This window comes from Lepidochelys olivacea, assembly GCF_965140295.1.
Source record: "Lepidochelys olivacea isolate rLepOli2 genome assembly, chromosome: 5".
Lineage (NCBI taxonomy): Eukaryota > Metazoa > Chordata > Testudines > Cheloniidae > Lepidochelys > Lepidochelys olivacea.
This window is the reverse complement of record NC_140415.1, coordinates 129,845,369-129,860,330: the sequence shown is the minus strand read 5'-3', so window position 1 is coordinate 129,860,330 and position 14,962 is coordinate 129,845,369. Positions and strand designations below refer to the sequence as shown.

The 14,962-nt window shown below is 43.0% G+C and overlaps 1 protein-coding gene across 4 annotated transcripts in view; it reads right to left on the bottom strand.

Moving 5' to 3' along the window:
- The window catches only part of GAK (cyclin G associated kinase), a 145,157-nt gene that overhangs the window by 18,389 nt on the left and 111,806 nt on the right, over positions 1-14,962 (bottom strand). The window lies entirely within an intron of this gene.

Genomic DNA, 14,962 nt, shown 5'->3' with positions numbered 1-14,962 from the left:
AGGGACAACTGAATCTTTTGCTCCAGGAAGAAAATGTGGAGAGTGAACCTTCAGGCCCTTCCCTCCATGCATGCCGCAAAAGAAGAGTCTGTCCTGATTCAAAACGCAGAATGAAATAAGAACAAAGTTAGACTAAGAAGGGTTTGAGGGGATGGTCCCATTGACTGCCATTACTTATGTCCCATCTTAACTTAGAGCTGCTTCCTTCTTCCCCACCTCAGCAATTTATGCATTTCAGTGATGGAATAAGCAACTCATATACATATCATTTGGCATCCTTTCAGAGTCAGAAGTGCTAGATACATTGGCATTTATTAGTAAATAACATTTAGCTCCTCATGTTAGCTTTGAGCATTCCCTCCAACAGTTTGCTGAGAAACTAACATACAGGAATAATACACAATTTTGCAACGCATTTGTGCTCTCTCTTTTCTTGACTGCTCGGGCAATTGGTGACCAGAGATACAGACTGCAACTGAAAAGTTCTTTGGTGAAGCTGGCATGTAGTTTAGCATCAACCCAGGACAGCTAACAGAACCAGGGCATGTAACCCAACCACCACCACTCAGGAAAACATCATGATTTTTCCAATTTTCTCAGCCTTCCAATCCTGAAGAGCCTCACTTTTTGGAAGCTGAGAAAAGACAGCACCATCACCTAGTGTGTGTGGAATATTCTGAAGATCTGGTTTAACAGAATATAATCTGAAGCTCCGTATTTGCTAAGTCTCCTTTTTCTAGCCCCCTTATGTTCAGATTGTTTAAGTAAAGAAATTAAGTCTGTAGCACTTATGGTTGCAAAGAAATCCTTTAAAATAGGAATTATGTGTAACCGACTCAGACATAGCTACCTCAGTCTGCAAAGAGCCTGGAACAAAGTCTCAGAAGTTAGTTGCCTTGTTCATCTAAATAGAAATGTTAACTCTGGATCCTAATGAGGATATTTATAAATATCAGTACTGAAGTATCATACCATATATTCAATCTTAGCTACCTCACCAGTGATCATTTTAGCAGATTCCTCAAGCCAAAGTACTTCTGTTACATGCAGCAACAGAGAAGACATCAGGATAGAGGACAGCTAGTTTCTGACAAAGGTTGTAGGAAGCAAGCGAGCTAGGGCATAATATAGCTCCTAAGTGGATAGCCATCCTCTCTCTCTGAAGGCATTAAAACTACGTGTCCAAACTAGTCCCTCCAACAGGTTATTCCAAGTTGGAAACAGCAGGAGACGCTCAAGCCTATGCTTGTTTAACTTCTAATTATGATCAACTGTTATAGCTCTTCCCTACAATCTAATGAGATCTGGTGATTATTTACTGCCCATGAAACTTATTCATTTATTATTGAATTATACACACCCATCACTGCTCCGACACTGAGTTCACTCCATCTCATTACTGTGGATTATTTTAATGAACGCTGAATACTACTAATTCACTTTTTAATGAGTTTAAAATTGCTTCTCTATTCAAATGACCCTAGCTGTGCTTGTGTCTCGCTCTACATCACTGGTAGCGCTCTGGACATGGTCTCTCTCTGTCTCTCGCTAAAGAAGTTGCTCTCCTTCGCACTTACTTTTCAGATCACTGTACACCAGTCTGTGTTTCATTTCACTCGGTGGGTTTTGCCTCTTACCTTACAACACTCACTTAAATTAACAGCACTACAATTATCTTCCCATTCTCTAAATTTCTTATTAAAATAAATGCATAAACCTGACCACAAGGTGGGTAAAAGCCCAGAGATCCACTTCAGACACCGTACTGAAGAGTTTTCATTCTGGAGATAGATTTGAGAGATACCCAACAGCAACCTACCTCCCCATTTCTGCTGGGTTTTATGAAGCCTGTGTGACACCAGTTTGCTGTCAAAGGAAATCTGATGACAAATGCTGAACAACAATCTCACTAGTTTCAGAGTAACAGCCGTGTTAGTCTGTATTCGCAAAAAGAAAAGGAGTACCTGTGGCACCTTAGAGACTAACCAATTTATTTGAGCATGAGCTTTCGTGAGCTACAGCTCACTTCATCGGATGCATACCGTGGAAACTGCAGCAGACTTTATATATACACAGAGAATATGAAACAATACCTCCTCCCACCCCACTGTCCTGCTGGTAATAGCTTATCTAAAGTGATCATCAGGTGGGCCATTTCCAGCACAAATCCAGGTTTTCTCACCCTCCACCCCCCCACACAAATTCACTCTCCTGCTGGTGATAGCCCATCCAAAGTGACAACTCTTTACACAATGTGCATGATAATCAAGTTGGGCTATTTCCTGCACAAATCCAGGTTTTCTCACATCCCCCCCACCCCCATACACACACAAGCTCACTCTCCTGCTGGTAATAGCTCATCCAAACTGACCACTCTCCAAGTTTAAAGTTAAACCAGAACACCTGGGGGGGGGGGGGGGGTAGGAAAAAACAAGAGGAAACAGGCTACCTTGCATAATGACTTAGCCACTCCCAGTCTCTATTTAAGCCTAAATTAATAGTATCCAATTTGCAAATGAATTCCAATTCAGCAGTTTCTCGCTGGAGTCTGGATTTGAAGTTTTTTTGTTGTAAGATAGCGACCTTCATGTCTGTGATTGCGTGACCAGAGAGATTGAAGTGTTCTCCGACTGGTTTATGAATGTTATAATTCTTGACATCTGATTTGTGTCCATTTATTCTTTTACGTAGAGACTGTCCAGTTTGACCAATGTACATGGCAGAGGGGCATTGCTGGCACATGATGGCATATATCACATTGGTGGATGTGCAGGTGAACGAGCCTCTGATAGTGTGGCTGATGTTATTAGGCCCTGTGATGGTGTCCCCTGAATAGATATGTGGGCACAATTGGCAACGGGCTTTGTTGCAAGGATAAGTTCCTGGGTTAGTGGTTCTATTGTGTGGTATGTGGTTGTTGGTGAGTATTTGCTTCAGGTTGCGGGGCTGTCTGTAGGCAAGGACTGGCCTGTCTCCCAAGATTTGTGAGAGTGTTGGGTCATCCTTTAGGATAGGTTGTAGATCCTTAATAATGCGTTGGAGGGGTTTTAGTTGGTGGCTGAAGGTGATGGCTAGTGGCGTTATCCAACTATACTCTCAGCCCAGCAGAAGCAGCTGTTCTATCTCAGGGCCTCTCCTTCTGTCCCTCCACCCCCACGAACATGATACAGTTCTGTGGTGACCTAGAATCCTATTTTCGACGTCTCCGACTCAAGGAATATTTCCAAAATACTTCTGAACAGCATACTAATCCACAGAGGTCTCCCTACCAACACTACAGAAAGAGGGATTCTAGGTGGACTCCTCCTGAAGGTCAAAACAGCAGACTGGACTTCTACATAGAGTGCTTCCGCTGACGTGCACAGGCTGAAATTGTGGAAAAGCAGCATCACTTGCCCCATAACCTCAGCCATGCGGAACGCAATGCCATCCACAGCCTCAGAAACAACTCTGACATCATAATCAAAAAGGCTGACAAAGGAGGTGCTGTTGTCATCATGAATAGGTCGGAATATGAACAAGAGGCTGCTCGGCAGCTCTCCAACACCACTTTCTACAAGCCATTACCCTATGATCCCACTGAGAGTTACCAAAAGCAACTACAGCATTTGCTCAAGAAACTTCCTGAAAAAGCACAAGATCAAATCCGCACAGACACACCCCTGGAACCCCGACCTGGGATATTCTATCTACTACCCAAGATCCATAAACCTGGAAATCCTGGGCGCCCCATCATCTCAGGCATTGGCACCCTGACAGCAGGATTGTCTGGCTATGTAGACTCCCTCCTCAGGCCCTACGCTACCAGCACTCCCAGCTACCTTCGAGACACCACTGACTTCCTGAGGAAACTTCAATCCATCGGTGATCTTCCTGATAACACCATCCTGGCCACTATGGATGTAGAAGCCCTCTACACCAACATTCCACACAAAGATGGACTACAAGCCGTCAAGAACACTATCCCCGATAATGTCACGGCTAACCTGGTGGCTGAACTTTGTGACTTTGTCCTTACCCATAACTACTTCACATTTGGGGACAATGTATACCTTCAGATCAGCGGCACTGCTATGGGTACCCGCATGGCCCCACAGTATGCCAACATTTTCATGGCTGACTTAGAACAACGCTTCCTCAGCTCTCGTCCCCTAAAGCCCCTACTCCACTTGCGCTATATTGATGACATCTTCATCATCTGGACCCATGGAAAAGAAGCCCTTGAGGAATTCCACCATGATTTCAACAATTTCCATCCCACCACCAACCTCAGCCTGGTCCAGTCCACACAAGAGATCCACTTCCTGGACACTACAGTGCTAATAAACAATGATCACATAAACACCACCCTATACCGGAAACCTACTGACCGCTATTCCTACCTGCATGCCTCCAGCTTTCACCCTGACCACACCACACAATCCATCGTCTACAGCCAAGCTCTGCGATACAACCGCATTTGCTCCAACCCCTCAGACAGAGACAAACACCTACAAGATCTCTGTCAAGCTTTCTTACAACTACAATACCCACCTGCAGAAGTAAAGAAAAAGATTGATAGAGCCAGAAGAGTTCCCAGAAGTTACCTACTACAGGACAGGCCTAACAAAGAAAATAACAGAACGCCACTAGCCGTCACCTTCAGCCACCAACTAAAACCCCTCCAACGCATTATTAAGGATCTACAACCTATCCTAAAGGATGGCCCAACACTCTCACAAATCTTGGGAGACAGGCCAGTCCTTGCCTACAGACAGCCCCGCAACCTGAAGCAAATACTCACCAACAACCACATACCACACAATAGAACCACTAACCCAGGAACTTATCCTTGCAACAAAGCCCGTTGCCAATTGTGCCCACATATCTATTCAGGGGACACCATCACAGGGCCTAATAACATCAGCCACACTATCAGAGGCTCGTTCACCTGCACATCCACCAATGTGATATATGCCATCATGTGCCAGCAATGCCCCTCTGCCATGTACATTGGTCAAACTGGACAGTCTCTATGTAAAAGAATAAATGGACACAAATCAGATGTCAAGAATTATAACATTCATAAACCAGTCGGAGAACACTTCAATCTCTCTGGTCACGCAATCACAGACATGAAGGTCGCTATCTTACAACAAAAAAACTTCAAATCCAGACTCCAGCGAGAAACTGCTGAATTGGAATTCATTTGCAAATTGGATACTATTAATTTAGGCTTAAATAGAGACTGGGAGTGGCTAAGTCATTATGCAAGGTAGCCTGTTTCCTCTTGTTTTTTCCTACCCCCCCCCCCCAGATGTTCTGGTTTAACTTGGATTTAAACTTGGAGAGTGGTCAGTTTGGATGAGCTATTACCAGCAGGAGAGTGAGTTTGTGTGTGTATGGGGGTGGGGGGGATGTGAGAAAACCTGGATTTGTGCAGGAAATAGCCCAACTTGATTATCATGCACATTGTGTAAAGAGTTGTCACTTTGGATGGGCTATCACCAGCAGGAGAGTGAATTTGTGTGGGGGGTGGAGGGTGAGAAAACCTGGATTTGTGCTGGAAATGGCCCACCTGATGATCACTTTAGATAAGCTATTACCAGCAGGACAGTGGGGTGGGAGGAGGTATTGTTTCATATTCTCTGTGTATATATAAAGTCTGCTGCAGTTTCCACGGTATGCATCAGATGAAGTGAGCTGTAGCTCACGAAAGCTCATGCTCAAATAAATTGGTTAGTCTCTAAGGTGCCACAAGTACTCCTTTTCTTTTTGCGAATCTCACTAGTAAATCACTGAAGAGGAGAAAATGGGCTTTTCTAACTCTGAAAGGACACCAAACATTTGGTGTCCTTTCAGAGTGTCCTTTCAGAGTCAGAAGTGCTAGATACATTGGCATTTATTAGTAAATAATATTTAGCGCCTCATGTTAGCTTTGAGCGTTCCCTCCAACAGTTTGCTGAGAAACTAACAAACACTTTTGCAACGCATTTGTGCTCTTTCTTTTCTTGACTGCTAGGGCAATGGGTGACCAGAGATGCAGACTGAAAGGAGGGATTAGAATTGTTCTATCTTCATGTGACACACAAGCTTGCAATTGTACAATTCCACTCAAGATATCCATTTCCTGGTTTGGGGGGAAGGAAGCACCTGAAACCTGAGGATATTTATGTTGCACTGAATGAGGATTTTAGCGCATGCCATGCTCTTCCCCATGGCAACAAGCACCATCCTTGCTGCCAGCCAGCCTTTAAGAAGCTCTCTACTGACTTGAGGTTTAAGAAAAAACACTATTCAGTCCTGGGGAGGAGGGGGCATAGCAGAGCCTCTCTCATCAAGAGAGTATAATTTAACCAAGGCGTACTTACCTGGGCTGTACTGTAATCATTACAAAAGTATCTGCTATCCATAACAGCCACAAAAGGAGAATACAAAAATCCACTTGCAATTTACTCATTCACAGAGTAAAAGGAGGCTTGGTGCAGCTTATGTATGGAACACCACACCTCAGTGCTAAGCAACTTCAGCTGATTTTCTGAATCCATTGGTTATGGCAAAGAAGAAATTTCATACAAATGTTTCACACACTGGGTCATCATTAAACACGTACAACAGAGCAAATGCTACTGGGGGAATTGCAGCAAAAAGTTCAATTAATGCTCCCCGCACTAGCCAGGGCACAGCTTTGATGGGACAGAAACACTGGAGACTCTTCCTGGGGCAGGAAAAGATCTGAATCGGAACAGCTGAGGCAATGTTCCACATGCCCATTCCTTTTCTCCACTCTACCTCCACGCCTTCCTTGTGTGGGGACCTCCATTTCTCTCTTTCCACCCCATGGTGCAAGACCTACAGGACAAAAGCAGTGGGCCACATGCTGCATCTGGCCCCGTTGTGTTGCCAATGGACAGTTGGGGTCATACTGTGACTAAGTGATTGGCTCCTGTCTGTTCCTTGCTTGGGCGATAGGGGAGGGGAGTTTATACACTTTGTGGACTCTTCCTTTCAGCCACATCCTTCCCACCCTTAATCTAGTTGCTGGATCTCAGGGGTGCCAGGAGCTTGGTTTATCACCAGTTTGGGGGTCTGAAAGGGATTTCGCCCATATGACAAAACTAGCATATTACTGTGTGGGCTTTTTCACCTTCCACCTGGCATCCAGGAGGGCTGGTTGGGGAATTTAGGTTACAACTGCTGCAAGGCAGGCTCCTGTGAGGTTGGTGGGTAGAGGGTCCAATTGATGTCCTCATAGCCTAAGGCCTGCATCAATACACACAATTCCCTCTTCACTCCAGTCTCAGCTCTGCAGAAAGCTATATTCATCACTCATGCTTTTCCTGCTCACTTTCTGCATGCTCTGATCTCCTCTGAGCAGTTCACCTTGCAGGGTTAAGGACCTCTTTGGCCAGACTTTCAAAGGAGCTCAACTCCCATTTACTCACCTACATGAAACGGCCCCATTTTCAAGAGTGCTTATTACGCAGTAACTCCCATGGAACCCTAATTTAGTTTTCATCAACACATCCCAAAGGTATTTTCTTGCCTAAATATCTATGAGGAGCATAAACCCAGAGAGCAGAAATAAGTTGGAAAGGGATTTAATGCCCTTACATCAAAAAACTCAGTGTCCATGTTTGCTGTATCACAGCACTGAGATTCTGTAACGGAAGTGACAGCAGAAAAAAAAAAAAGATGGCAATTAAGCAGGATGCATAATTAGAGCCCTGCGTGGATACAAAATTTGTATCCGCATCCAATCCGCAAAAATGGTCCGCAGATATAAAGCGGATATCCGCAGATTTGCAGGGCTCTACACATAATACAAATAGAGACATTTCTTCTTGAAGATGAGCTCAAGAAAAGGCTTTGCACCCATGCAATAAACAAAGCAAGGCAGACTCATTTACAGCAGCTACCAATATCCAAACAATTAAGGCCCATCTTCCATCTCTAATAGTGAAAGTGCCATTAAGAAGTTCCAGCTGCCACAGCTGGGTCAAGAGCTTACACAATGTGTAACTTGACTAAAATAGCTTTTATAAAGCAGCTGAGCCTAATTCATGGTATGGTTTGTAAAAGCCATTTTATCCATTGTGCCCTCCCGACACTGGTGACCCAAACACACTAGCTGAAATGCGACCAGACCAACAGCTTTAGAAACAGAGACATGGCCTGGACCTTACTGTTTAGGGGACATGGCTAAACAAGGGCTAAACATCCCACCTCCATCTATGAACCGCAGAAAAGCTCCTAAGTGAACATGGTTAACTGCATGAAAAGAACCTCCAAACAGGAAAGACCACCTTTGACTGCCTTCATCGGCATCCTATTGCTTGCTCTCTCATTTTCCCCCAGGCTGACACCACTGTTGCTCTCAGTTTTTATGTGGGTGAACTGTACTATTTTTCTGTAAACATCATTTTGTATGATCTTTGGGGCAGGGAATGGTCTAACTAGGTAACTAGTTTTGTGAAACATCTCGTTAGTTTACAGTAAAAATTCAGTGATTTTTAATAATGCTTTTGCCCTTTTGCTTTGTTCCATCCTGCCTACATGACAAAGTGAAACAGTGTGGCTCAATTCCCCTACCTGAAGTGCATAAGGACCTTTAGGCATTGTCTAAACTACACAAATAGTCACAGTTTCTTTTTGCCTGTGCAGACAGAACATCTTGCAACCATGTTAAAATAGGCTTGTGATGGGGTATACAAGCCCACACCGGGAAAGAAGGAGTAAAAGGACAATACTGGGCCCACCTAGCCCTGCCCCTCCAACCCTGCAGAGCCTACTCCAAGTGGAAGCAGAGTTGAAAAGGAAGCAACCCAGCTCAGAAGTGGGGAGAAGTGCAGACGTGCCCCTGCAGGCTCCTGGAAAAGGGATTACAGACACTTTCCTGAAGCACCAAGATGGTATGCTGAGCCCAGTGAGGCTAACCATTTGGTTTCCTTTTTATTTTCTGTTTCCTTATCTGGGACCAGCAGCAGACGGAGCAGTGGTAGCAAACGACCCAAGGAGGGTAAAACAGAAGGTTCACCACCCCCCTCCAGAGGTCAGTGTTGCTGACACTTCGAGGGCCTTCGTTCGGAGCACAGTGGAGTGGGTGAACCCGCTCTCTCCTACTACTACCCTTCCCCCAAAGATGAGTGGACGTTAACCACTAGGCTACCAAGGACGCTAATACAATCCTGTCATGTTTAGACATATATATCCATCAGGATTCAAGTGTCAGTAAGCCTGCAAGCACTTCTTAAAGACACAATAGTAGATATGAAGCTAACACCTAACACCACTGGAAATGAAAAGTCACATGTTCAACCTGTTTACTCTGACCCTACACGAAGCGGTGCCAACTGCGCAAGTTTGCTGTTCCCTTGAATAACCAGGTAGCTGGGTTTTTCAACTGTCACCAAAATCCATATAAAACATTAGCATGCCTTTTTCGAGGAATTTCTTCATTTTTATTTTGGATATTATTTAAAAGGGCATTATATTAGAATCTGGAGGGGTTTTTTGTTTCTTTTTTTTTTTTTTTAAATTAGTCGACTTAGAATTCAGGCTGACAGTCCCTTCAAAACAATTCCCTAAAATGGTTATAACATGGCTTTTTCAAAACCAGGATTCAAAATTGTGTTTTAATATGGTCAGCTCTGTAGTGTAGACAGAACTTTTGTGGCTTCAGGTAAGCAGGTTTCCAACAAACAAAACTGAAAAATTTAGGTTTACTTTTTTGTTACAAAACAGGCTGGGACAGTAGGTAGTGCAGTATATGTACTTTAGGACTATTGTAATTGTTCAGACACATTACATGATAGGTGAGTTAGTCTGGACCTTGATATGGGCTTGCTCTCAGTGACTGTGGCTGATGAATTCAGACAATCATCACAACTCCACCAGTCCCTTCATTCATCAAACCAATGAACGATAGAGAAATACCCAGGAAGCTGGGAGAGACGGCCTCTGAGAGTCAGATACAGGGTAGGATTCCAAATCCAGGCAAAAGCTTTTCCCACTTCGTCTGCCCTAATTTCCTACCAAAAAAATTCCTCTTCTGAGGGACACCTGTTATCAAAGTAGATACTGAAACTTTCTATGCCATTATTTTCAGTTGCACAAGTGATGATTTATCAGACAGCCTTCATATTGATCGGCTATACAGCAGCTCAGCTGAGAAAATGCAAATGGGCCTTACCATTGTATAAAGAAACAAGAAAGTATTGGGATGCGCCTTTGAGAAGAAAAAATTCTTCACTGCTTGGTATTAGTCAACAATCCCCCTGCACTTCTATATTATCCCTAGTTTCAGATGTGATTAATGAGAATAGGTAATGTGTATATTCAGTTTTCCTGCATCATTAAACAATTGCACCTTGCCCTAAAGCATGAAAGATTCCCTAACACACATAGCTGGCATCTGCTTCAATTTTGCAAAGGGAAAATCATTTTCAAGTAATATCTTGCTTTGAAATGAGTCCAGTGTGGGTAGTTTTATAAGCCTAGAGAGAGCATAACATGATAATTACACTTATTTACAATATAGACAAGGTATGTCCAGCCAGATCCCTTTGACTGGCCTCTTATTTTAAGAACAAACTACTGTGGGATCCAATATTCCCATGCCCAGTTTTGGATACCATTTACAGACGGCCCCCGACTTACGCAATCGTTCCGTTCCAGAAAGCCTTGCATAACTTGAATTTTGCGTAAGTCGGAAACGTAAACCCATACGTTACGCAAAAATTTCCGCAACTCGAAAATCCTATTTCTGACTTATGGAACTTTTTCCTAAGTGCGAATTTGTGTAAGTCGGGTCTTGCATAACCCTGGGAGCGTCTATATACGTGGCTAATACTCAAATTGCAATATGGCACACTGCAAAGTAATCTAGTACTACTCCATCAAGTACAAGAGGTTGTCCCAAAACAAACATTTCCACAAAGCAAGCTTCTGAGAAGAAGAAAGTGCCCCTGGATGTCAACTAGAGGAAAAAGCAGAGCTGACGAAAAGGTATTACTATCCCCTTACTACCATTCACACCTTCTAAGTTCACTCTTAACTGTATATAGCTCACACAACCATTTTTCTGGTTCCACATATTTATTCTTCCTAGCCTTGTACTTGACTGCATGGCAAAGCTGAAAAAGTTGCATGGCTGACCTTGTGCCAAACCACAGCACTTCCTCCAACATTAAAGGAAACAAAATCCCCACAGTGGCAGTGAGTGGTAATCGTAGGACCCACAGAGGATATTGTCCAACATGCCTTATGGAATCTGGCCTCGGTCTTGGTGTGCAGAAACTACCTCTCTTCCACAGGGAACTTCTAGGTTTTAGAAAAATTGTGTGCACCTCGCCTGAGGGAAAGGCCAATGCTATTTGTCATGTTAACCATCTAGGAGGACCTCTTCCTGAGACAGTAAGAACTACTCCACTTAAGAAAATGGAGGATTGTGCCCCTGAAATGCCATGGTACATATAACCTGATTCTAAATGGGTCCCTTGCCACTGAGCTCCTGTTTTGACATTGTTAAATTATGAGTGGGTATTTCAACTTTACAAGCCTTTGAATACAGTCTAGTACTCACATTACGATAATCTCAATCACCACCAGGGCTCTTCTCTGCTTAGTGCTGTACAAAAGTAAAGTTAGACCTGCATCCTGCCTCAAACTGCTTACAATCTGGAGACAAGATGCAAGCAGTGAATAACAAAAGGCGGTAGGGAATGAAGACAGTTATATCATGTGGTTTACAAAGACTAACCATTTACACAACATTTGCTCCCATCCCCAGGAGAGAGTGACCTAGGCCCACTACCTATAGTTTTCTTCATTCATTTGCTTCGCCTTCTAGGTAGGCCACTCCCCAATCTCCCATTTACCTGACATTATTAGCCCTTTATTTAAAAAAGATGCAGACTATCCCCAGCACAACATGGGGAGGAGGTGACCAGCCCTCTATGGAAAAAGTGATTCGGGACTATTTAGAAAAGCTGGACGAGCACAGATACATGGGGCCGGATGTGCTGCATCCGAGAGTGCTAAAGGAGTTGGCGGATGTGATTGCAGAGCCATTGGCCATTATCTTTGAAAACTCATGGCGATCGGGGGAGGTCCCGGACGACTAATCTAATTGCCTTCTATGACAAGATAACTGGCTCTGTGGATGAGGGGAAAGCAGCGGACGTGTTGTTCCTTGACTTTAGCAAAGCTTTTGACACTGTCTCCCACAGTATTCTTGCCAGCAAGTTAAGGAAGTATGGGCTGGATGAATGGACTATAAGGTGGATAGAAAGTTGGCTAGATTGTCAGGCTCAACGGGTAGTGATCAATGGCTCCATGTCTAGTTGGCAGCCGGTATCAAGTGGAGTGCCCCAAGGGTCGGTCCTCGGGCCGGTTTTGTTCAATATCTTCATAAATTATCTGAAGGATGGTGTGGATTGCACCCTCAGCAAGTTTGCAGATGACACTAAACTGGGAGGAGAGGTAGATACAGTGGAGGGTAGGGATAGGATACAGAGGGACCTAGACAAATTGGAGGATTGGGCCAAAAGAAATCTGATGAGGTTCAACAAGGACAAGTGCAGAGTCCTGCACTTAGGATGGAAGAATCCCATGCACCGCTAAAGACTAGGGACCAAATGCCTCGGCAGCAGTTCTGCAGAAAAGGACCTAGGGGTTACAGTGGACGAGAAGCTGGATATGAGTCAGTGTGCCCTTGTTGCCAAGAAGTCCAATGGCATTTTGGGCTGTATAAGTAGGGGCATTGCCAGCAGATCAAGGGACGTGATTGTTCCCCTCTATTCAACATTGGTGAGGCCTCTTCTGGAATACTGTGTCCAGTTCTGGGCCCCACACTGCAAGAAGGATGTTGAAAAACTGGAAAACGTCCAGCGGAGGGCAACAAAAATGATTAGGGGACTGGAACACATGAGTTATGAGGAGAGGCTGAGGGAACTGGGATTGTTTAGTCTGCAGAAGAGAAGAATGAGGGGGGATTTGATAGCTGCTTTCAACTACCTGAAAGGGGGTTCCAAAGAGGATGGATCTAGACTTTTCTCAATGGTAGCTGATGACAGGACAAGGAGTAATAGTCTCAGGTTGCAGTGGGGGAGGTTTAGGTTGGATAGTAGGAAAAACTTTTTCACTAGGAGGGTGGTGAAACACTGGAATGCGTTACCTAGGAAGGTGGTGGAATCTCCTTCCTTAGAAGTTTTTAAGGTCAGGCTTGACAAAGCCCTGGCTGGGATGATTTAGTTGGGGATTGGTCCTGCTTTGAGCAGGGGGTTGGACTTGATGGACCTCCTGAGGTCCCTTCCAACCCTGATATTCTATGATAACTCTAAGAGGATGAGCCCCTGTAGGGAATTAGCATCTCTGAAATTTCCATTAGGTGGAGTTTTAGAAAAATATCCTTATTCCAGGGTCTCTCATTATTCCTTGGGCAATTCATCATGGACATGTGGCATAACATTGCTTTGTTCTAGGTAGGAAATACAGCTTGAGCTCACTTTGTTTTTGCCCATTATGATTAAAAGTATGTCAAAGATATTTCTTGTATTTAGAAAACTCTGAGATCTATATCCTTTACAAGGGTAGCTAAGTTTCATTATCCTCGTTTTACAGCTATGGAAACCGAAAGAGAGGGATTGTGACATCAGAATAGAACAAAGTTTTTCTGAATGGCAGTCCAATGCCCTATCCAGGGACTACCTGCACAGAAAGATGTTCACATACTGATATGGACTGTACTGTATTTTTTATTTGCTCCATAATTCAGACATGTTTCTAATACGGATTTCAGATTTTACAATAAATTAAAATCAGAAGGTGTCACTATTATGGCAAACTTATTGCATGACAGTTATACTTCTGAATCACATCTCACTGAATATTAAACAAAATTAAATTGAAAATCCACAAAGATTCATTTTAGCTTTATTCCAGAAATTGAGAATTTAAAGGGTGACACAGAATTCTTGTGCCTTCAGTTTTTAATTAACAGGGATATATATTTTTAAATTTTTACAGTCCAAATCAAGTAACTTGTTTCTGTTTAGTAAAGCAACAATGTAGTCTACAACTTCATTAGATAGTATCTGAGTTAACTGACAAAATTAAATGGATGATTTAATCGTTAAATGCTGTTGGGTTACTTTAGATACACAGTACTGGGAAACTGAAATTGCTTTTGATGAGTATATTGGTGAGTTGCCACTGAGTGATAGTTTGTATTACTAGCTCTCTCTGCATTTATAGAAAATCGATCATTTTACGTGTTTATTATTATTATATTTGACTAGGATAGAATGCTCATTATAGCAACTCTAAACTCTCCCACTTATACTCTTTTTACTGGAATTTTTTTATGGTAATAGCATTAAAAGGAAGCACATGGAGAAAAGGTACCTATGGTAGCCGGAAGAAATCATTGAAATAAATTAGCTCCAAGTATTATATAATGTAGCCTATAAATATATTTTAACAAAATTACTTCAGTACAAGTAGTTCCAACTAGCCTCAATTCTGAAATGTTTAAAGGAAACAACATTCTTCTAACAGATCCTAATCCAGAATCACTTGTATTCTTCTACTTTCGCTTTCCAAGGCCTTAAGAACCTAAGATATTCAAACCTAAGCATGTAAATCATATTTACATTTAGTAATCTAGGTAATTTAATGAGATTGAAAACACAGCTCTCTGTGTAACCTCAGTTCTACATTGTCATCTCCCAGAAGACAATTAAACACAGGATTAGCAAAAGGTTAGCAATCTTGGCAAAATAACTGTACCAAGATTTACTACAGTAACACTATACAGGAAATACTACCATCTGGACATGTTCATCTGCGCACCGGGAACATGGAGCTTATTAAAATAGCAGCCACAACAAGTGGATCTGTTAGATGCTAATCAACCTTGACTAAGCTGATAGAGTAAAGAACTAAACCCGGGGAAAGCCACAGAAACCCTTATCAAAAAATC